Source organism: Melozone crissalis, unplaced genomic scaffold, assembly GCF_028551555.1.
Source record: "Melozone crissalis strain CALT ecotype California unplaced genomic scaffold, PUWL_Pcris_2 ptg000016l_1, whole genome shotgun sequence".
NCBI lineage: Eukaryota > Metazoa > Chordata > Aves > Passeriformes > Passerellidae > Melozone > Melozone crissalis.
Genome location: NW_026535794.1, coordinates 18038566 through 18061712, shown reverse-complemented (window position 1 = coordinate 18061712; position 23147 = coordinate 18038566). Strand labels below are relative to the sequence as shown.

The 23147-nt window shown below is 38.3% G+C and overlaps 1 protein-coding gene across 4 annotated transcripts in view; it reads right to left on the bottom strand.

Annotated features, from left to right (window-relative positions):
- Positions 1-23147, bottom strand: part of ARHGAP21 (Rho GTPase activating protein 21) — a 110078-nt gene that overhangs the window by 66274 nt on the left and 20657 nt on the right. The window contains exon 1 of one of the 4 annotated variants that reach the window (XM_054273263.1): positions 14042-14109. The exons of the other annotated variants lie outside the window; for them this stretch is intronic. The gene's annotated coding sequence lies outside the window, so the exon portion shown is untranslated. Of the gene's footprint in view, positions 1-14041; positions 14110-23147 lie in introns of those variants that run through there. 4 annotated transcript variants of the gene reach the window in all.

Here is a 23147-nt window from a genome sequence, read left to right as displayed (position 1 = left end):
TAGCAGTAAGTGCTCCAAAAACCAGCCTCCCTACCTCCAACAATCCTGTTTTCAGCAAGAGAAAAACACACAAGTGGACACTACAGCCAAGCCAAGAAATGGAGCTGCTTCAGGAACAAGAAAATATGGAGAAACCAGAGCAGCCTAACAGCCTGCTCTCCCAAACAGTCTGGAAGAATTAATGGCAGATTCTGGCAAGAACAGTTATAAATATCAAGACTCCATCTCAGCCTAGTCTGTCCTCATTTATCATCTTCATTCATGTTTTAAAGTGCTAGTGTGAAACCAAGAAGACTCTGCAATTAGATGACTAATGAACGAAAAATTAGTGAGCACTGCAGAACTGCCAAGATGAGAGGCTTGAGCTTAAAGTTCAAACAATGCAAAGATTAGTAAAATTTACATAATCCTTTAGCCTAAGGATGGAGTTTGTTATTGAGGAGTTCCTAACCACTCTGTTCAGCTTCTGAACACAAGAGCATTTTATCAGTTCTGCACATATAAATGTTGCTTTTCAGGCTTTCAATCTCAGAACACATGCAGAAACTGGAGCCAGGAAGAACATCTTGATCCCAGTAAACTGGCAAAAGAAATAGCTCCTAGTAAGAAAAATATCACTGGCCTCTAAAAAATGACAGTGATTTCCTCCATCAAGTGACTCAAAGCAACCCCTCTATTTAATATTCCCTTGCAATCTTTTGTTTCTTCTCTCAGATTTTTATACACAAGACATGATGCAAAGTTTCAAATGATCTAACAACCACAGATACTGAAAAAATGTCCATTAGCAAATACCCATAGTTACAAATAGGTAACTAGCAAGCTTAAATGTAGCACTGAAAAAATCTAAGTCTTCAACATACTTCCATCTTTTTTCTAACAAAACCCTCCTTAATTAGCCAAAAGTAGTTTTAGTATGTGTAACAAGCAAAGACTATAATTTACATACAGAAGTCCTGCAACCTCAGTTCAAAACAGACCCATACAGATAACTTCACTGACTTTTAGAAACAGGAGTTTCAGCATTTCAGTGTAAAAAGAGAACCCCTAATTTCCTTTTAATTTCATTTAAATGTTTAGCATTCACAAATTACTGAACTAGAGGTTACTCATAAACCCAAAGTCAATTATTTCTTGAAAGAGCACACTAAAAGGGAAAGGTGAACTTCATGCCAGCCTTGGACCCCCTGCAAGCTCTGCCAACAGGGTAACAGAAAAAGCCAGCAGTATCAGGAATAAATGTGAGATATGTTCAGTAATAGCAACTTTCAGCCACCACTTCAAACAAGCAAGAATCTGATTTATAAAGAGAATCAACATCTGTTCAGTAACCCTCTGACACTTCCAACCACAGCACACATATCAGAATATCCCTTGCCAGAAAAAGCTTTAAAAAGGAACAAGAGAAGTTCTCAAAAACATAAACAAAACAAGGATGCAAGACAGCAAGCAAGAAACAGATTATGTTTAGCACAGACAAGTACACACTACTGAAGGCAAAGTCCCTACAGTTTTCCTTGCAAATAAAATATTAAGTTACAAATACATAAGTATCTCATATCCATAAGAGAATCTGTCTTTTGGGTAGAGTCATTTGCATTACAAGAAATGAGAAATGAACGTTTCATTTTCATTTAAGATCTAAAAAACCAAAGATCATTGTGCCATAGTCCTTACTGAAGACCTGTATATTTATTTCTCTATAGATTCAGTCCTCAAAATCTAAGTCAGAATGCATACAATCGAGTTCAAGGACTGAAGAATCCCAGGCTACTAAAAATTATTCAAGCATCATTTCCCTGGGGAATTTTTTGTACAAGGTTTCTGCACAAAGTATCTCAAAGCATCATTTCCTGTTCTATGCAATTGCAAGGACATACAACAGATGCTTAAATGCACTGTAAAATGAAAACCTTGTTTTTAATATTGCAATTAACCCTTCTTTCTGAGCAATGAAAACATCCATGAAAAATCAGATGGCATTACAAAAAACTACATGAATCACTGGCAGCTTAACATGCACTAACAGAATTATCAGTAAAAAATCAGTAAGTAGCATTATGTTTGTAAATAATATTATTTCAAATAAAAAGTAAGTCTCAAAGCAATAGTTTCCCATTATATCAGTCTAAAAAAACAACTAAAAAAGCTAGCACATCCAGCCTGCATGCCCTCTAAAGCCCCTCTGATTTTTAATCTTCTCATCAATTTACAGACCTCAATGTGCAGTACTGTACAAGTGAAAAATCTTTACGTGACAGTTGCAGGCAACTGCAATCAAAGCTATAAATAGTCATCTTGTCTAAACAGATAAACAGGTATGGTCTCAGTTCTGAACACTGAAAAGGTGAAAAATTGTGAACACAAGAAATAATTGATACATTGTACCATCTATTCTGGAAAAATCATTCAAGCCCTTTTAAAGTTGGTATGAGCAATCAATTTCTATCTTTATTTTGTGTTCAGTACCCAAATTCAAAATTATCCCTAAAGAAATGGGGCATGGGACTGGCATCCAGATTTGCTACCTTTTTAGACTGTTTTGGTTTGTGTTTTTTACCATACAGAATGCTTCACAAATCAATTATGTAAATAAAAGTCTCATTGTAGATGTAAGGGTTTCCCACATTACATTTTTCAGAGCCTACACCTGTATTTAAAAAACAAACAAAAAAATCCCCAACTCTCAAACCAACCAAACAACATCCCCCACCACCAGACCATCCATGGGACTTATCTATCAGTAGCCTCAATCACAACATGGAGACAGCCTGTGCTAAGCAGCACCTGCTTCAGCTGCACTTAACAAATGTTCAACTTTTAGCTTGTCTACCAAGAAAAGTGATACCTGATACAGCTGTTCAGCTAGACTGATATATGCTGAATAGAAAATGAGCTGATGTTACCCATTTTACTGATTCAACCGCCATTGTATATATGATGTTTAGGGCTTTTCAGTAGCTACTGACATAAGCCAGAGGAAAAAACCATAGTTATTAATCCCTAAAATCTTCCTGAGACACAGACAGGATATTCCAAATGCTCTAATATAGCTGGACTGACTTGAAAGCAGGGATATTTCTTGTATAGGGTCATCTGCTTTCCCCGTTTTTGTACTCAGTCACTATCACTTAGCTAACTGCCCTGTTAAATATCTGCTATTGCAGAGAAAAAGGCTTTTCTAGCACAGTCTTGCCTTATTTAATGTGACAACAAAATGGATTCTTTAAAAAGCTAACAAAGAAGAAATAAAAAGGTCTTTTTCTGGCTAAGCCTAGAGAATATGTAGGAAAAAACTTGACTACGAGGCAGCCATATAAAAGATTATACAACCTTTTCTGAGATACATTGTCTTCATCTTTGCAGCACAGGAAGGCATATAGAGCATACAAAGACTGTATTTTACCTTAGTAAAATAGCAGGATCACTCCCACAAGGTGTAAATTGAGTCTTTCTTTCAGTTCTCAAGCTAATAAACCAAAATTTGAAGGGAAATGGGTCACCATGATCACGTACTGAAACAGTCTAAAGATGTAGTGAGCTAATTTCTAATGTATCTTTAAATCAAACTAGAATGCACAAACAACATCTTACACAAAAGTTATTCCATTACTGACACAAAGTTGACATTAAGTAAATCCATCTTCCAGGTATTCAGAACACAGCCCTCTTCTCAAAACAAATCAGTTCCATCATTTTTAGCCTCAGGAAATACAATCATCTCTTACTCACTGCAAAGAGACCAGCAGGAAAACTGGAACACAGAAAACCCCAAATCCAAATCATTTGTCTAAACTTCTGACTGAATCTAATGTTTACCAAAAATTGTAATCTTGCCCTGAATAGGTGGGATGACAGAGACAGAAATGCAGGCAGGAAGTATAACCTGTCAGTACATATACCGACAGTGTCCTTCCCTCAAAGGAGTGTTTCATCATTTTATGCCCTTGAAAGATGGCTACAGAGTATAATCAACATTGTTCTCCAAAACCACATGGATGGTGAGAAATCAGTCTGCCAAATGGGTGAGATATGAGGAAATCTATAAAAATCCTCAATGTAAGATTGTTGATGGTAATTGACACCATCAAAAAAAACCATCTAGAATCCACAGAAAGCAAGAGAGGCAAAAAAAAACCAACCAAAAAACCAAAACAAAACCTGAGAAAAACACCAATTGAATATTTAACAGCTGTACATGCTAGACTTGTTAAAAAACTCTCAGCCAAATTCCAAAGATGAATGCACCAGTGCATGCATAATACCAAAGTCGTCCCTTCTTTATTAACATCAAAATTAGTGTACACAGTTAATTAACAGATTTCCCAAATGTTTCAGTATTTTTAGTGTCAAACTGGAGCATTCATTTTTGCATGCTACTCCAAAAAAGAAAAATGTTAAATTTATGTATAGATTTAACCTGATGACAGATAATAAAGAATAAGTAACTGTTCCTACCAACATGCTCTACCTACTTCAATCCAAAAGTACATCCTTTTTCTTGTCTACCTTTTAGAAACACAAACATTACTTGGGCATCGCTGAATGTAATCAACACCTATCAAAGTGAATTTGCCAAGCAGAAATAAGTCACTGTAATTTAAAAGTAAATTTCCCTCAATCCAATAATGAACTGAACTCAACATACAACTAAAATGCAATACAGATTCACAGCACAATACATTCAACGTAACAGTATCGACCACACATTTATGTGACTGCTGACATTTATTATGTGCTGATACACAGAACTGAAATTAGTTCACTCCACTGACAAAGTCTTTATCTACAGAGTGACACTGCAGGAGCATTCCCCAAACAGAAAAATCAGGTGGTTTGAGACAGATGTGCTGAAGCACAGAGGAGTTTCCTATCCCAAACATCTCTAAGTGGGCCACATTTCACATCTAATGGGCCACATCTCCCTGTGGTCCATTCCTCTTTGCAGAATGGGCCACAGGGAAATGGATCCCACTCAACAGATCTCTGACTGGTAGCAAGACCCTCAGTGCATGAGACAGAAGGTTTTTGTCTCCATCCTGGCCACTTCAGTGCTACATATTTAAGGAAGCTGCAGGAAGGATTTGGTTGCTCAGGGCTGGTAATTGCTGAGCCTGTTTTCAGAAGTTACCAAGAGGAAGCTGCCTCATCATGAAGCACCTGAAACTGGAGCTGCAGATGTAAACAAACCCTCAAAGCTCTAAAAGATCAAACAGCTACAGAACCACACTCACTGCAAGACAAGATGTGGAGATAAACACAGCCTTAGTCCATACACATAAAACCATCAGTAGATAGCATTAACAGAGACAGAAAAAGCTGGTCTAGTCAGGGCCCTCACTCTGGGGTCACTGCTGTCTGGTTTTGGAACTGGGGACACAGCTCTTCTTCCATGCTACAGTTCTTTGTGAAGTTGAGGGGAGGAAGGGAAAGAAAAAAGTTAGAGTTTCCAGAGGAAGACTTCAACTCCCAAACTCAGGGGAAGTACCAGCACTCAGAATCACTGGGGTTCCCATGTATCTCTTACTGGGCAAGGGTAATGCATGCATGAAGAGCAGGATATTTGCTGAGATACCCCAACACTAACATTTCTCATGTACTGCAGCTGAGTGGGATGCACTAACTGGAAAGGGCAATAGAGGCAAACAAACTGAAGAATTCAACTGCCACTAGAACAAGATGCAAATCCTTTATGACTACAAGTGGAGACTTTCACTACAATTTATGATTCAATATCAAACAAGAGGAAAACAGGAACAGATTATTAGTGATCACAATAAGACAAAGGGGAAGACAGGCAATGCCATTCCTCCTGTTTGCTGCTCACCTAGGTTGGTGAGGTGGGACTCAAGAAGCCACCAATAACAGCAAGGTGGTCTCCATGAGCTGCTCTCCCTCTCTTAGCCCCTTCATGGGTCTTGCAAAGACTCACAGTGAGACAATTCAGAGCAAGGGAAGGCAATAAAGATGTGAGCATCCCTCGATGGAGTGACCACGGTCCAGGTGTGTCCTTCACAGGAGCTCATCTCTCATCACTTTAACACACCATTATGGCACTAAGCCTGGGTGTTTTTTGGTGGACTAACCAAACTGAATTCAGACACATGTTAGGACATCACCCTGGGAGCAAACCTATCTTTCTTTCAGGACTGGGAACCTCACCCAGATGGAATAGAAGCTGGTATAGTTCAATAACAAATGCAGCAGCTGCTTGCCAGCAGCAGAGGTTAGTGAGGACACCAAACTTTGCAGTGCATCTCAGGACTGAAAACTTTAACTCAATAAAATACATAAATCATATCCTTAGACCAAGACCAGGTAAGGAGAAAGGCAGCTAAGATGGCAATACATAACTACTCTCAGTGCATGAAGTAAGTGGGAAATCTGCGACCTTTCAAAAGCCAAGCATCTGTGCCAGCATGGCAGATGGCTGGGAGGCACAGGGAAGGAAACAAAATTCTGTCAAGCACCATACAGGCTACAGAGCTGGCTTGGGCTTGGAAGCAGGACAGAGGGATACATGTTTCTGCGTACTTTCTGCCTACTTCTGTAGTACTAGCATTGTAGCAAACACAGTCATTCAAAGGAGAAACAGCATTTTCAAGATAAAGGATTTCAGTTCTCATAAAGGTCAAGGCATACACAGAAAACAAACAGTAAAAACCTCCATGTGTGCATGTTATTACTACACAGCTCAAACTTGCCCACTGCACTCTACTGCTCATGAAAGGCGGCTCTGTAAAGCAGTTGGTGCTCATGTCAGTCTCACCACAAAACCCAAAAAGCAAAGCTGAAGGCTTTCTACAACAAGGATGATCTCCAAAATGCCCCCTTCATGTGTCTGTTCAACTGAAAATTTTTCAGTTTACCTGGCTCTGCATTAAAAGCAGTAATACCCCAAGTGGTTCTGCAAACTGCACCTAGCTAGACATACTTGCTTGAATGAAAGCAGCTTTCAGCTTCCCAGGCCAGGTGAGTTCAGAAAGAGTTGTTCTACTTTGAAATAAGGAAAATTCCAACTTACTAAGTGCTGCCTAGACTTAATGTAACTTTTTTCTTTTTCTAGACAGCACAATCTCTGTTTTTTCTTTCAGACAGTAGTTCTGACAGCTGGATCTTTTTAACAATGCTTTAAACTCTAGATAGTACCAAGTATAGCATATTTCAATTCATTAATCTACCATATGTCTAATTTAGTTTTATATACATATATACACACAAAATTAAGTATACTGTGTTGTGTGTGTACATATACTTGCTTCTACACATCCAAAAAGTGTACTAATTGACTGAGATTCTTTACAAAGCCAATTAAGTGCACTTCAGATAATAATTTATACTGCCACAGAGTAACAGCCCATTTCAAACAACAGCAACAGCACTAAGATACAGAGTAAGAAATATATAATGAAACACTTCACACACTATTTTCACGATGTGTTTTTTTTGTATCTTGAATTTTGTTATTCATAACAACACACGTGGAGTTCATAATATTAAATTTAGTCAGAAAAACATTAACAACAAAGAGAAATTGAGAGCTTCCTTGTTTTCTTATAGACCCATTAACAAAAAGCCTCCCCTCTTAACAGCTACATCCTTAAACTGGAAAGAAAGGAAACATCTGCAGGGCTGGTAGCTAGCATAACAGCAAAATATCATGTGATCTTAATTTAGCTAAATTGAAAATTTTCCTTCTCTGCTTGTTCTGTCATTGCTTGTTAGGAATAGGAAATTCTCTGTCCTCACCTTACAGTGCAATGTGGAAATATCAGAGACAGCAGACAAAGAAAGCATGCTTCTGCTCCTCAGCATTGAAGAAATGTCTGAGATTATTCCATGCAAGATACAAGAGCAGTCTAACAGAAGTGGTAAGAGCACCTTGCACAGTCACCAGCTGTCAAGGGCTGGCTTATACTGGCTCTTTCAACCTATACGAACTTTTTCAGATCCAAGACTATGAGCTGCCTCATGACCCACTCTGCTTCCTACAAATGGGGAGAGGACAAGAAGAAACTCCACCTCTGTCCCCAGCTAAGTACACTACTGCAAAAATAGGAATGAGTGACAATGAAGTTTGTAGTCTTTTTGCTTTCAAGAATAACCTGGTCTTCACCAAACACACAAGATACCAGATAGCTTCCACTACAGTATAAGCACAAATGTATTTACACGTGAAACAGCTTTGCAGAAGCCTTCAAGAAAACCAAAACCACTGCACAATATAAAATCACCAAAATCACCTGCACAGACCCCACTTCAATAAACTGATGCTCCACACTTGAAACTACTACCAGCCCTGAAACTACCTCCAGATTTCCTTCCCTTCATAGTGTTTTTCTCCACTGCAGCCAGAAACTATGACTTGAATCAAAAAATTATTAACTCTACAAGGGACACAGTTAAAATTTACCAAACCACCCAAGAGAACAACCAGTTTTCCACAGCTTCTTTGTCCCTATGGCAAATCTCTATGTTGACTAGGCTACTCCAGGATGCAGCTACAATACTGAGTAAGAGCTTTACTGCTTTTGAGCTGAGCAGTGGTCAGTGCATCCTTATCCCTGCTCTCTATTGAATGTAAGCATGAGGCTGACCTTCTCTTACTGAAACTACCGAACTTTGCAACATAAACAGAATATGCTCATTTCTGTTCTAATACTGAGAAAATGAGGTCATGTAGAGACTGGACACATCACTTCCTCTGCATAAGTGCATCACTGTACCTGCTGGTAATTCAAGCTGCTAAAGCTTAAGCTCATTCAGTACTGCACCTCTACTGCACGGCAGCTCTACCTGGGATTTTATTTCAGGTATACCAGAAAAGCCTCTTGACCTGCCCAAAGTCAAACAGAAGCCTTCGGAAGACCAGGGATTTGAACCTTCAATGTCAAACCTAAACAGTAACCTAAAAAACATGGTTATTGCATGCGAGTTGTTATTCCAGAATTTGACTCCATTTGTAGAAGATTTACCAAGACATATGGGGGAAGTTTTAAGAACAACTGTGTGGATCAAGGCTAAATAACACCATAGAAATTTTAACACAGAGAACATGGCTCAAAACACAAAAAGGACCAGTGTGTCAAGATTCTTTACCACCCCACATATACAGCTTCCCTCCTCAAAAAAAAACTCTAAACAGATCTACATACAGCATGAGATATTCAGTGTTAAAGCTCTCTGATACAGTGACTTCATTAATAAACTCCTACTAACTCACCACTTAAAAACAATCCTGGTCCTGTGTTTCAAGACATTTAATTTCAACATTCTATATAATGTGCACATCAACACACTTTTATGTTTCAAAGTCCTAAACTTGGAAGTGAAAAGGCTTGTCCATTGTAAAGCAAAATAAAATAAAATTAGCATACACAGATGTAAAGTCACATACAAAGTCACATCCAAACACCCAAATTAAATTATGACCGACCTCTAAATTTGTAATCTATTGTGCATATATAACAGAGGGGAAAAAAGCAGCCTTTTCAGTGAATAACTTCTTTTACAAAGATACAATGCACAGGAAAATGCTTAAAAAATGAGTGTGAAATAATTAACTTGAAAAAATATATTAAATCTTTATGCATAGAGATGACACTAAGAGGATAAAGAGGAGAAAGTTGTCCACAGGATTTTCAGTTTAACTGCAAATCCAAAAGCTTCTCTGACTTATGCCATGATCATATGTGCCCTGCATACATTTCCTCACTGTCTGCATTGCACATGTCAGTAAGAATGGTTGATATAGGGAACTAAATCTACATTTGTTTCTCTGTCTGGAGGCTGCAGTGGGGAGAGAGAAGAAATCTGTTTTAACACAAATCTATTTGCTTATTTAAGAACTACTTGTCTTTGCGTGCCTATTATTGTGGCTTGAATTGCTCACTGCTGCCAAGTTATTTCCCTGTATTTCTGGACATTACAAAATGTTTCTCCAGCAATGTGAATTTCCACAATGAGTTAAGTCACCAGCTGTTTCATGCAATGATTTTACACTTTTTGCTTAAACTGAAAACAGCACACCCTGCACTGCTACCAAGACAGATTTTTATCATATTGCCTCCCTCCCTCTCTGAGGCAGATGAATAGAAGAGCACAATAAGATAATAAATATCACATTTCAAAACCATCATCAGTTGCAAATATTTCAGAAGAAATGCAGACACCTTTGTTATTTCATCCTCCAAAATGACACATGTGGAAGAAGGAAAAGCACTTTTAATGTCACTGGAGATTCTCCAGAGGAAGGGAAATAGCTGCAGTGCAGCAGCTGCTGCAGTACTGCTGCGTTCTGGGGCCCGAACGGAGGTGATGCGAGAGCCCAGCTTGCACTGTAACATCACATTCTCACACACTGCCTGCAATAATGAACTCCAGCTAAAAGAACAGAAATCAGACACCTTGGCTGCTAGGTCAGCACATAACAACAAACCTTCATGTACATCAAAATAGTCTTTGATGAGAAGGTTTCTCCAAGACCAACAACTGCAAAGATGAGGCCCACACTGTGCAGTGAAATTTGACCAACTGCAAGTTTGCAGAATTTGCAAAATACTTAACCCTGGCTGGAAAACCCAAGATTTAAGTGTTTACATGGCTGAAAGAATATTATCATTATTTTTATAGGCTAGGGTGCAGTAATAAGATTAAAAAAAGAAAAACTGATGCAGTTCATCAAAGAACCAATGAGAACAGAACATGAGAAGACCAGATCTGCTCTCCTCGAACTAGAAGTCTCCTCAGAGCACAGTGCTGACCTATGCTCTGTACTGGTAAGAAGACAACCTAAACTCAATTTGTGGTCTACTGTTCCCTATCTAACACATGAAAGAAAGGCATCTCTGATAAAAGGAAGGAAAAAATCCAAAACCACTTGATCACCTATATTACATTACCTACCAGTACTTCTTCCAAACATCTGAAGCGGTGGAATTTATTGTTTTAGGCATACTTGTTCTACTGCATCTCATCATGGCCACAAGGTGAACTGACATACCAGCCATCTCCAGAGCATGCTCATGTGCTGGAGGCTCATAAAGGAATCCTTACAAGGACAGAGGGAGCAGCTCCTATTACATCTTACTGAGGATGAGCCTAGTCCATACGTTACTGAGGAAAAATATTACCTAGCTCTTCCATACATTCATTGAGGATCTCCTCTTGGACCACAGCTAGCATACTAAGTTATCATTCCAAGACTACAACTCCATAAACATCAGACTATCATATAAAAAATAATTGCTTTAACTTTTTAAGGCACTCTCACCCTCTCTCTATTTTTTCTTCTTTGAGAAAAAACACTAAAAACTAAGACCAGACTATATTAAAAATAGGATTAATCATCTATGATACTGTGGGGTCAATCTGGATAAGTCCAAACATAAATTTCCACCAAGGTAAATTTCCTGTACCAAGGTCCCCCATAAGATACAAACTTTTTGCCTACTACTTGGTTTCACTAATCCTACATTTGCAGTCATGCTGGAGCTCTGAATTGCCAGTAAGACTGTCACACTTGAATCTACCCCATGTCCCACAAGACAACCGTCACAGACAACATACTGTCTTGCAGGAAGCAAGACACTTTGGCACTTTTTAATTACTCATTTTAAGAAATATTTTTAACACAGGTAGTGCAGTTCTCCCATGAACAAAAAGTAAAGGATGAAAAACTGCAAGCAATCAAGTTTATTGTGAGTGAAGGCTTCTGAGTTGTTCTTTAAGGATCACCATGTGATAGTCATCAATTCCATCCAATGTTTGGACTAAAAACTGTAATTCACTGATGCCAACAGAACTTCACTAAATAATTTTATTTTAATTTAGAATAATTTTATTTTAAGGGTTTTTGTTTTTGTATGAAACATCGCATATCCTTTGAAAATATTTTGATACACACAACAGTTTGCTGTATCAGAGTGCAAAGGGCAACTGTGCCCAGCCATAGTAACTTTAATTTCACACGATGAAAATACTTTTTCTAAAATTTAAACCACCATGATAGAAGAAAATATCCCTGCTATTTCATACTTGCTCACTTCCTGTTTTAAAAAATAAGCTTTGGGAAGTATATGCTCCAGAGCCAAGGGAGTGGGTGGCGAACAATAAAAACAAAAGAAATCCTGAGAATGACTGCAACCTAATTTGAGATATTATTAGTGACACAAACTTTAGGGGTGACCCATCTGCTTTCTCACCAGCAGCCTGCTTGGGCACTGTGAGGTGGGAAAGGTGGAGAGCAGCACTGCTGTGAGGAGCAGCATGCACCTCTCCCCAGGCCGGGCAGCTTCCACTTCTGCCACGGCATTTCAGTGCAGCAGGAACAGAGTAGCTGCACTGGAGTATCCATCCCATAAACAAACTTCAGCTTCATTTCAAAGAAAAGTATCAGCAACAGCTCATTAAATTGTATAGTTCACAGAGACTGGACTTCAGTTAAAGTAAACAAAACAACACCAAACCCACATAACAACTGCATAATCTAGCAAGATCAAACAGTTCTGCACCATTACTACCTCAACCATGCAATTAATTCAGGGTATACTGATCTAAAGCTTGTTTCTTCTTCTTTCCATATTGGGAAGAAATAGTTTTTAGACTAAGTGAACCCTGTTCGGCATTGAGGTGAGGGGGCTCTGGTGGTTTTGTTTGTTTGTTTGGATTTGGTTGAAGGGGTTTGGTTTTTTTTGAATGAGGAAGTGCTTGGGGTTTGGTTTTGGGGTGGGGGGTAGTGTTTAGGGTTTTTTTAAAACCTTCCATTTCAATATGCTCAAAAAGGAATTCTCTTTTCCATTCCCTCTAGTTATATCAAATGCATTCTAAAACTTTGCAGGACTGCCCACATCCTAAGCCTTTTCTTATTTCTTCTTGATTCCTCTGAAGCATGGGAAGCAATTGTCATACTGCATTTGACTGGACAGGTGAATTCTTATACATATGTAAGTAAATAGATCAAATAGTTGGGCATCTGTAAAAATTAAAAGTTTAGGAGAATGATACTTTTTACCTGTCACATTAACTAGAGCACTGGAAAAACCCAGGCACCATCAATCAGGCTAACAAAAGAACTAAACCAATACCTACAAAAAACAAAACCAAACCCCACCACAATCACCTTGCAGTGTATTTTCCTGATTGAGAAGCTGCAGTATAGATGTGACATACAGGGGTTGTAGGCATTTTTAAACAGCAGATTATTTCAAAGGACCTCTATGCAGAGTAGAAAAAAATTCTGAATCACCCATCTCTAGTAACTGTACTAAAACTGCAACTTTATAAGGATTGCTTACCTTCCCCCTTGCACCAAATAAAAAATAAATTTTCTTCAGTGACTGGATAAATGTTATATAAGAAATACAGGTAATATCTAGAGTAACTTTAAAGCAGTATTACAACTGCATACACTATTTAAAAGGCTTTAATAATTGGATTTTTAAAACATTTTCATTGAGAATCCAGGCAATTTTGTTTGTTTGGCTTTTTTCCCCTCCGGTTCAACAGCAAAGTAGTGAATAAGAAGTATATCAGTCCACATTAAAAACTGAATAGCATCCTGTGATTTTTTTAATCCTGTATATTAAAAGAAAAAAAGGGTAACAACCTCCCCCTCACACTTATTTTAATCCTGTTCATGATCAAGTACTTAGAAATAGCCAAGATGCTCAGTCTTTTCAAAGCAAGAAAACAAATCAGTTTTATATATATTAACAACTTAGTTTGTCTTGGCATACCTCCCCCTTCCTGTACATGATATTTACCTTTTTGTGCAATTCATTAAACAAAATCTCTCAATGCACAAGACTCTAACGAGAACAAAGTAAAGTATTCAAAGTGTTAAAAAAAGCAATTATATAGTCAAACCATGTTTTGTATGCTTACTAACTCTAGAAAACTCCTTAGTAAATAGCAGCATTTCTAACAGTTCATCCTCAGTAAGACTGGGGGTGGGGAGAAGAGATCAGCCGGAGCCTTTTTGTTCTCCCTTTATACTAAATTACATAATCACCTTGTATGCAAGGATTAGCAAAAGACAAACCTGGTCACTCCATGCACAGTACAGGTTACATATGAAACTCCAGTTGTGATTGATCACGCAGTCCAAAATCCTGAACTGGGCCATTGCTATGGTGCTCGGTGCTGCTGTGCTCTGACTCAGCTTTTGTCCGGGTGATCCTCGAGGATATGAGAGCTATGCAGCAACGGCATTCAGGAACAAGGACTTTCCTTCCTGTTCAGTCTCCCTTCCCACCCCAACTATGTGTCAAGTCAACAAGATAAATTGACACAATTGCGTAACATTCTTCAAAACAATACTTCCGAAGCTGACAAATTATGCATTCTTGGGAATATATGGGAAATAGGAATATCCTAAGAAACCACACTAAAGCAAACAAGGGCACTCTCAAACTGCACTTATTATTTTCCCTACTCCCTTCATTTCTGCTCCTGCTGAAATCACTTTAAATATAAACAATTTAGTGTCATAATCACATCATATGAATCTTAAAACCTCCTTAGGCATGGTTGTGATGATGGCTCCCCACACTGTACGTGAGATTCAAAAGCTTAGGATGTCTCTTTTAAAACAACACAATACAAGGAACTTTTCAAAGTTAGGAGAACATGAGAGTGTTCATAAAAATTATACCGGTTTATCTACTTTGTATTCCTTAACAGCAGACTTCTCTTTAAACCTGTAAAAGTACTGTTAGTGTTGCACAGATATGCTGGCAGTCCTCTGTAATGAAGGATGACCATCCTATAGATCAGGGCTGCAACACCAGAGGGATCCTGAGAAACTGAAGAAATATTGGAAAGGTTTCTTCCTTCCTTCATGTATTCCCTTTTTGCAATCTGCAAACAACAATCCTTTTTTAGCATGAACCTCACTTACTGTATCTTGACTGCTTACCTAATATTCCCATTCTAAAGTGAGATTCAGAAATACAGGAAATACACATTTTATCTGGTGACTACAAAAACTATTAGATTAGTCACAGAACCAACGTAGAATAACCTGCAGTTTAAATGATATAATTATCTAACAACATCCATGAGATGCAAGAGACAGAAAACTCTTGGGAAAAGATGGAGGAAAGGCAACAGGAACAAGTGGCCAATTCACCCCTTGGTTCAGTAATGGCCAAATGACTGAAAAGGACTTCAAATGGCAAAGAAAACGTGTGCTGTAAAAGCAGCCTGGAAACAAAACAAACTCGTACATGAGAGTTAAACAAATGGTGTGGCCAAAGAGCAGCTCTAACTTTGAGACAGTTATACAAATAAGGCCTCATTTGTTTTAACCAAACCAAATTAAAAAAATCTTGTTCCAATTTCTCATCCAAAGGACCCTGGAAATTAATACCAGAGTCCAAGCCAACCTCTTCCCTTCTTGCCAATGTGAATAGTCTGAAAAGTTCCAAGACCCTGTTGTCTACAAAAAAAATAAATCTATTCTGGTTCATTTTAAGAGAGATAGGGCAGGAGATCCTCTATTATCTTTACAACTCCTAATTGTGCAAATGGGAGAACAACAACACAGCCCAAAATGAATGTGTTCTCAGGTGAAAAAAAACAGAACAATAACATCTCCAGTTAGATGGTCTGTAGGGAAGCAGGCAGGGCTGACATGATATGTGGCTAGAAGAAATGTCCTGCTTAGCAACTATTACTAGGTGGAACAGATACACTTCCTCACAAGAGACACCATTAACTATCCAAGCTTGAGAAATCTTGGAGAGGATGTCTGGGAAGGTTTTACAGAGCAGGGGGTTACTGCAGAGATGCCAGAGCAGACTGAGGCAGTGAAGTCCCCAGGACAGCAATGCTGGAATGAGGAAGGACCTGGCACCCTGCAGGACTGGCAGCAGGGATGCTGGCAGAGCGTGTGGGGCCGCCTGCACATGGCTGGAAATGCAGCCAGCTGCACATTTGCTGGACTGTGGAAAAATGCTGTCACCACCTAAATAAGGCAGGGGGAAGAGGGAAAGTAGATCTGGAAAATTAAGAGAAGACTGCTGTTCCATACTAAAATCAACATCAACCAAGATCTTCCTAAAAAGTATTTTAGTACAATTTTGCAGTGATTGGTTTTACTATCAATTATCTACTTTTGGATTCATCAAATATCAATCCATATTTATTTCTTATGAAGCACTCAACTTCCTAATAAGCATTCAACATATTCTATTAGGAATCTCCTACTGTACAGTATGTTATTATTTTTAAAACAGCAGTTACAACTCAGAATCAAATTTGTGTAACTTCTCCATAAAGTCAGCAGCCATTATTTACCCTTTACCTTCCACTCATTTTCAAATCTGTTTTAAGGAAATCCTAAATCTATATTTATCTCCTACAATCTGGACAGTGCTTAAACACCATTGCAGTTTATGCAAAAGTGTCTAAATACAGCAGATAAGCCCATAAATAGCAATACAGAGCAGTAGGAGATCACTTTCAGAAACAGTCAGTTCCTGCCAAAGGTTAATATCGAAATGCCTGTGAATTCCAGTGGGCACAAGAACAGCCTGAGGACAAGTTGTGTCAAGCTTGAGTCTTTACTAAGGTGTCTCAGGTAAAAGGAGTTCACAAACTGCAGCAAGAGCAGCACCTTCAACAGTAAACTGCAGTTATTGCTTAAAATGGACTGTCTGAATGTTTTTCTCCAAGTCAGTCTTTACACTGTAAATTTGAACCTGCTGTTACTGAAAACTGTTCCTGATCATCATCAGCCAGATTGACAATGCCCTCATTTACAAGAGATAAATCTCCTTCCTGGCATGATGTTAAATCAAATTCCACTAATTCAGCACTCCCCCGTTATAACCTTATTTTCTTTACTGTTAACATGCTTTTTTAGAGACCATTTTTACTTCTCCTGAGCATAGTTACTATGTATGAAGCTTCCTTAAAAAAGGCATCAAATCAGGAGGCGTTCTTCCCTTTTCCCCTTCAACATTCATTTTACTAGTGCATTTCTTGAAAAAGTTTAATGCAGAAGTAAAACTGAAGTAATTTTTGTTGTAAGCATTAAAGTTTTTTAAAGTTTTGCTCAAAATAAAAAAGCAATGCTTACACACTGAATTTTCAGTTTGGAGGTCCACAGAGCACTTAAAGATGCACCCACAGCATAACTAGAGAATGAGAGATGACAAAATCAACATTAGCAGGCACCAAAGGACTCACTTCCAGAGACAATTTGAGTCCAGCACTCAACTGCCCAGAGAGCTCCTTATCACACACTGAGCTTTGAGTGAAGAAAAATCCAGGTTTAAGTTCTACCACTGGTCAGCTTTTCGTCTCTTTAAACAATGAAGGGACCACTTAGAATTGAGAGAACACAATGAAGTTGAACCTCAATTATGCAATTTATTAAATTTTAAAAGTCAAGAGCCCATCCAATGTCCTCTCACATCTATTGTGAAATCCAGCATTCGCTCCTGCTCTTAAAAACCAAGTTTAAGATCTCAATATTTTGAGATAACTAAACTAAAAACAGCTCAGAAACAACTTCCTAAACTCTTTTACAACTCTCCATCTTTGTATGCATATTCTAGAAGGTTAAAAAGGAACAGTAGAAAAGAGGCACAATTTCCCTAAAATTGTGCCCTTCAAGTATCTAGACTTTTCTCTAAAAACTGCGGTGAGCGTTCTGAAACAGAAACAGCTCATACTGACAGAAAGGAAGGGCTTCCATTTCCCTAAAACTCCAGATACTTTTTCTACATGAGTAAATATGCAAACCACACACAAGGGTCAGCAGATGGGCAGCACACAATGAAGTGTGCACCAGAAAGATGCTGTTCAGAACTTGCAACAATTCTTTGAAAGGGTAAATCCTTTACTAACAAAGTGCAGACTAACAATTATGATGGTGAAGCTCTGGTGGAAAAGTGGGGGGTTTTTAGCAAATGAAATTGAGAAGTGCACAATAACAAAAAGGAAAAATGTGTCTGAAGAAAAGGTGTTTTCATTGCTCAGGTCGCAAAGACTGACAAGGAAAAAAGTTCCTACAAACCAAGTCAACAGCAGGAAGAAGCTGAAATATGATTCCATTCTGAGTTCTTTCCTATCATTGAAATTGTTAAAAAATCTATGAACATTAAAAAAAAAAAAAGGAAGAAAAAGGAAATACAAAAATCATCTCTCTCCATAGTGGAAAAAAAATATCTTGAGTGTTTCCTTCCCTCTGTAATGACTCCTTTTTAAGATGCAACACAGTTCATAGAGTTAGAAACACAAGAGAACCTTGGAGGGGGGGGAAATGCAGGGTACAAAGGGTAGCACAGCACCATTTCAGGCTGTTTAATGCATGCATACCAGTCTGCTACAATTCTACTGGTATTTCAGTCCAAAGCCTGAGAAACTAAGGGAGTACACAAGACATATCACTTTCCTTCAGAAACTAAGGGCAAAAGAAAATAACTGAGATAAGCACCACTGTCATTCTTCTTCTGTACAAATGCAACTTGTATTTTATCAATGTATAAACTCATCTAATGAATTCAACAATGTATTTTATAAAGCATTTTGTAAACACAAACAAATTCACAATATTTACATCATATAAAGAGAGTTGTTCTAGTAAGTGTTTTAAAAACTCATGCAGTGAGGTACTCATCAATTTGGCTGCCTAATTCTCCAAAAATTCTCCTGCACTCATTCTCAAGACAACTTAACCATCATGTTTGCTTCTAAGAAGGACATGCAATAGCAGGATGGATCTGTCAAGTCAGTTTGAGTCACAACATAGAAAAGTCCTTTTCTCTTGAGCAATCAGTTCAGTTCAGCAGTTAGCTCAAGTAGTGCCCACTTCCTTGGATTTTAGCCATTGGCATTTTCAGTAGCCTAGTCCTGTGTTTCCTTTCTTTAACCAACTTCTAGCATTTCCTTTTCTTTATCTGACATATTCAGTCACAGACCCTCTGTTTCAGCGAACAATCAACATGCAAACAAAACCTGACTTTTTACTAGCTTTAGCTATAGGAAAGTATCATTTTCATGTTATCCCATAAAAATGAATATACTCAAATATACTTTGATTCCTCAAGCTGCACTCTAGTAAAGCAGCTGGCAATCTTTAGAAACTGGAAACAAACTTCTAACACTGCTCTATTTAAGAAATGCACAGCCAAGTTTAGTGAGGACTGAGTGAGAAATAAAAGCCATATGTACTCTCATGCAAAGTATACTTCTGTCACACCATTAAGCACTTGGTAACATTTACAGTGTTAACAAGACCAAGCCCCTGAGAATATGTAAGTTTACTGAAGCTATCACCACTGCTACCTACAAGCTCAATGTCTCACAAGAGCAGATCACTTGTTTTCCACCTGCAAGTTCCTGAGTGGCAAATGTACTGCTCCTGTGGAAATTCCTGTTTGTCTAATCCAGCGTCCACACAACTATACCAGTATTGTTTCAGTGTCCACTTGCTCTCACTATCTTTAGTTTTTATGCCAGCAGAAGATTAAAACAGGAAAATCTAGCAAAAAATTTACAAAAGTCTGTTTGTCACATGCATTTTAGATCATATTAGTAGTATTCACCTGGTTATTTTACATCATCTCCAGTCTAAGACAAAATGCAATGTGACTTAATTTGAAATGTCTCTATATGGCAATTTTTCATGTCCAAGCAAAACATAGAAAGAAAATACTGCAATGCTTATTCCTACCATAATGCACCACCCACCACCACTTATTTGTCCCCATGAAAACAATAAGATAAATTACTAGTTGTTTCTAGGTTACAGCTGAATCTCTAACTCTAGAAGACTGTACATATCAGCAATGAACTAGCCATGATCAAGTTAAAAAGTAGGCAGGTCTACCTTTTTTTTTTTTTTTTACCCCCAGGAATGATGGTAAAAGCATATAAATTGAATCATATCAAATGTAATGGCTTTGGTATCAACAACACACATTCTCTTTTACAGAAGGCTTTTCACTTATAGTATTAGTGATCCTATCTGAACACACATGGATTCACAACTGGCTTGAGCACCACCACAGGAAGAATTCTAGCAGGGACTTCCTGCTGTCTTTCCATTCTTCACTACACTGCAGCGCCAGGCAATCAGCTCAGCCATTTTCTGATCCCAGCACAAAGCCAGACCTAAGTTACTCGCCAGCTTAAGACAGGGCTTCAGAATCCTAAAATTTCCACTGTAATAAAAGAGAATCCCTACATACATTAATCCCTACAGAAAGACACAGGAAAATACAGTGTTACCTCTAGTGATTACAGAGCAAATCCTTTCCATTTATTGGGACATTTATTTAGATAGCAAATCCATCATAATAAATTTAAGTCTTCTCAATAATCTAGGGATCTCTAAATACAAGGATAAAAGTAATCACCAATTGTGACCACACTTGAAGCACCTTCACTTGCAGCCCAATGCCTTCTTATTGAGACCAAGGGATGCTCAGAAGGCTGAAATGTTTGTGCACAGAGAACTGCCTTCCTGAAAGACAATCCCAGAAAGCAACACCCTTGTCACTCCAGACACAGTGCCTGCCCGATCACAACACACACATATTCCAGCTTTCTCTGCATTCAGACTGTAAGAAGAGAACCAGAATTAAAAATATTACTGTTGTTAAACACAAGAACTATTGAAATATTACAACATTTTAAGTAAAGTCTTCCTATTTCTGTTAGAATAGTATGTTCTCAGTACTTGACTACATGGTCTACTTCAAAGCACAACTCTGATACACAGAGAATAACAGCAGAATTGTCCTTCAACACCAAGTACAGATTTTGAAGTTAACATCGCCTCACCTAACTGGCAATCAGAACAGTTGAGCTCTTCCTGAAGCCAGCTAAAATGAGAAAAATAAAATCTTCATTAAAATAAAATTACGAGAGCACGTGTGAAGCCACATGAGTTTATCAGCTAGCAAAATAATCACATTTGCTTCCTTTCCCTTTTTCCCTCAGCTGGAAGGCAGTCCACCGGTGAAATAAGAAAGGGGGTGCACTGAGCTCTCAGTCAGAAAGGTAAGCTCCAGCTGCAGAAAGCAGAAGTCTAATCTCAACTACAACATAAAATTTCCAAATATTTCTTTCACTTAACTAGTTTACAGACTGAACTGAAAACCAAAAAAACAAACCCAGAAAATCAATTTGGGCATGCTGGAAAACATATAACATAGTATTATTGATGTTATTTTTCACAGAAAAATATTTTGCTATTCTTAACATACAGGGTTGGGAGGTTTTTTCCATTAATAAAAATATGTTTTTATTAAATGATAACTTACCCTTACAGATTGGATATCTCTATAGTGTTAAACTTTACCATCTGCACTATCAGAGTCAAAACACTTCAAACTCAGCACTAGTTCTTCAAGGTGCTAGACTTCGGAATGACAATTTTAGAATTGCTCTCCCAAAATTCAAGTAATGATCAGACATCGTACATATGTTCTAAAAACCCTAGAAAAAAATTTCTAAGTGGACATTACACTCCTCAATACCTCCCTGCAGGTCTCCCACAGAGCAAGGAACCCTAAGCTCCTAGAGCAAACCTTTTTAAGGCTGCTGCACCCAGCTGGCGAGACCCATGGTGCTGAACACCCTTCTTGGCCACTTCACCTCCACACCAAGAGAGATCTCCAAGTACCCTCCACAGGAGTCTTTCCAAAAGCCTTTCTCCTTTTCCCACCAGTGGTCTCACATGTAAAGCTTGAGTAGAACTCCCACTCTGTTAGTGTTACACAAACGCTACACAGAAGGTGCCATGTAGAAACATTATTTACACTGAGTTACTCAGTGCAGTCTGAAGTCCTCTGCCAGCACATTTTTTCCTGCAGATGCATGGGCAGGGGACATAGACTCTAAACTACTGGATTAATAATGAGCAACATTCTTCACACCTGCACCCCTACTTTCCTTTTGTAAAGTATAAATACACCAGCTAACATATGCTACAAATAAAGCTACTCTGCGCTAGGTTTTCAAATCTGTCAGGCAGCTTGTTGTATTGATTACAGACAACATAATGCAGTACAGAGTCCTGTTATGCTCAAGATACAGAACCCAGCACAGAAACAAGCATCACCACTTGTCACTCCCAAGAGAAGAAGAGTTAGATAAAAACAGCCTGTTAACTAATACAGCTTGGTGACTTATGCTTAGCTTTCTCTTCTGACTGTCCCCAAATTTTGAACCTGCACAGTGCAGAGGCTTGTCTAGAACTTGATGAAGCTTTCATTCACTTGAATTAAGATGAGGTACATCAAACAAATAAAATCAAACACCCCTGTTCCCTGCACTAAAAAAAATGTCAGTTTAGACCCCATAACCATGCTTCCATATGCTAAACACCAGTCTTTTTTAAAAAAAAATCTTAAAGATTGATCTCTATAATATCTAGTAATCTCTCTAGGCAATTTACATAACTGGAAGAGATTCAAAAATTCAGATTCTCCTTCAGTTTTTCCATAATTTTTTCTATTAGGAACAAGCCCAGTTTTGCAGGAACAGTGTTATCAGATCAGTCATGTGACACAATCTGAAATTAACTTTCATGACTTCCATGCCTTTTTTGTTTTATAAAATATGTGGACTTGATCAAAGCTCTTCCCCACCATTGCGCAAATGTCCATCTCCTCTCAAAAGTCTTCATTCATCCAAAGGTAGATTTACTTGGAAGAAAATACCCTTTAAAAGAAGTTAGCAAATTTTCCAGTGAGCTTTGGAATTCTAAGAAGGCTCAAGGTTTATTTTAGAAACCAATCAAACATATCAAGTTGCTACATTGAGTAGTAGAACTGACTTTGGTCTCATACATCTTGTAACTCCCCCTCATCTTCTTTGGCCCTGCCAAATACCCTCTAAGGGTAAGAATGGTTTTTTGAAGTCCCACATGTGCTGACTGGCCACAACAGCTCCCTCACCTCACCTGCAGCGCAAGGCATTAACAGGGCTTCGCTTCCCAATACCTACTGAGTGACTCTGAATTTGCAGGCACTTCATTATGTCTGAGACCATCTTCCTCTCTTGAAATTTGACCCAAATTGGCCAGGGACCTTCAAGAGCAACTGCAGAACAACCAACAGATGGGCAGACTGATGCCATGAACAAAAGAAATCAGATTCAAGAACTTTTACTTCTTTGCTCCATTACAC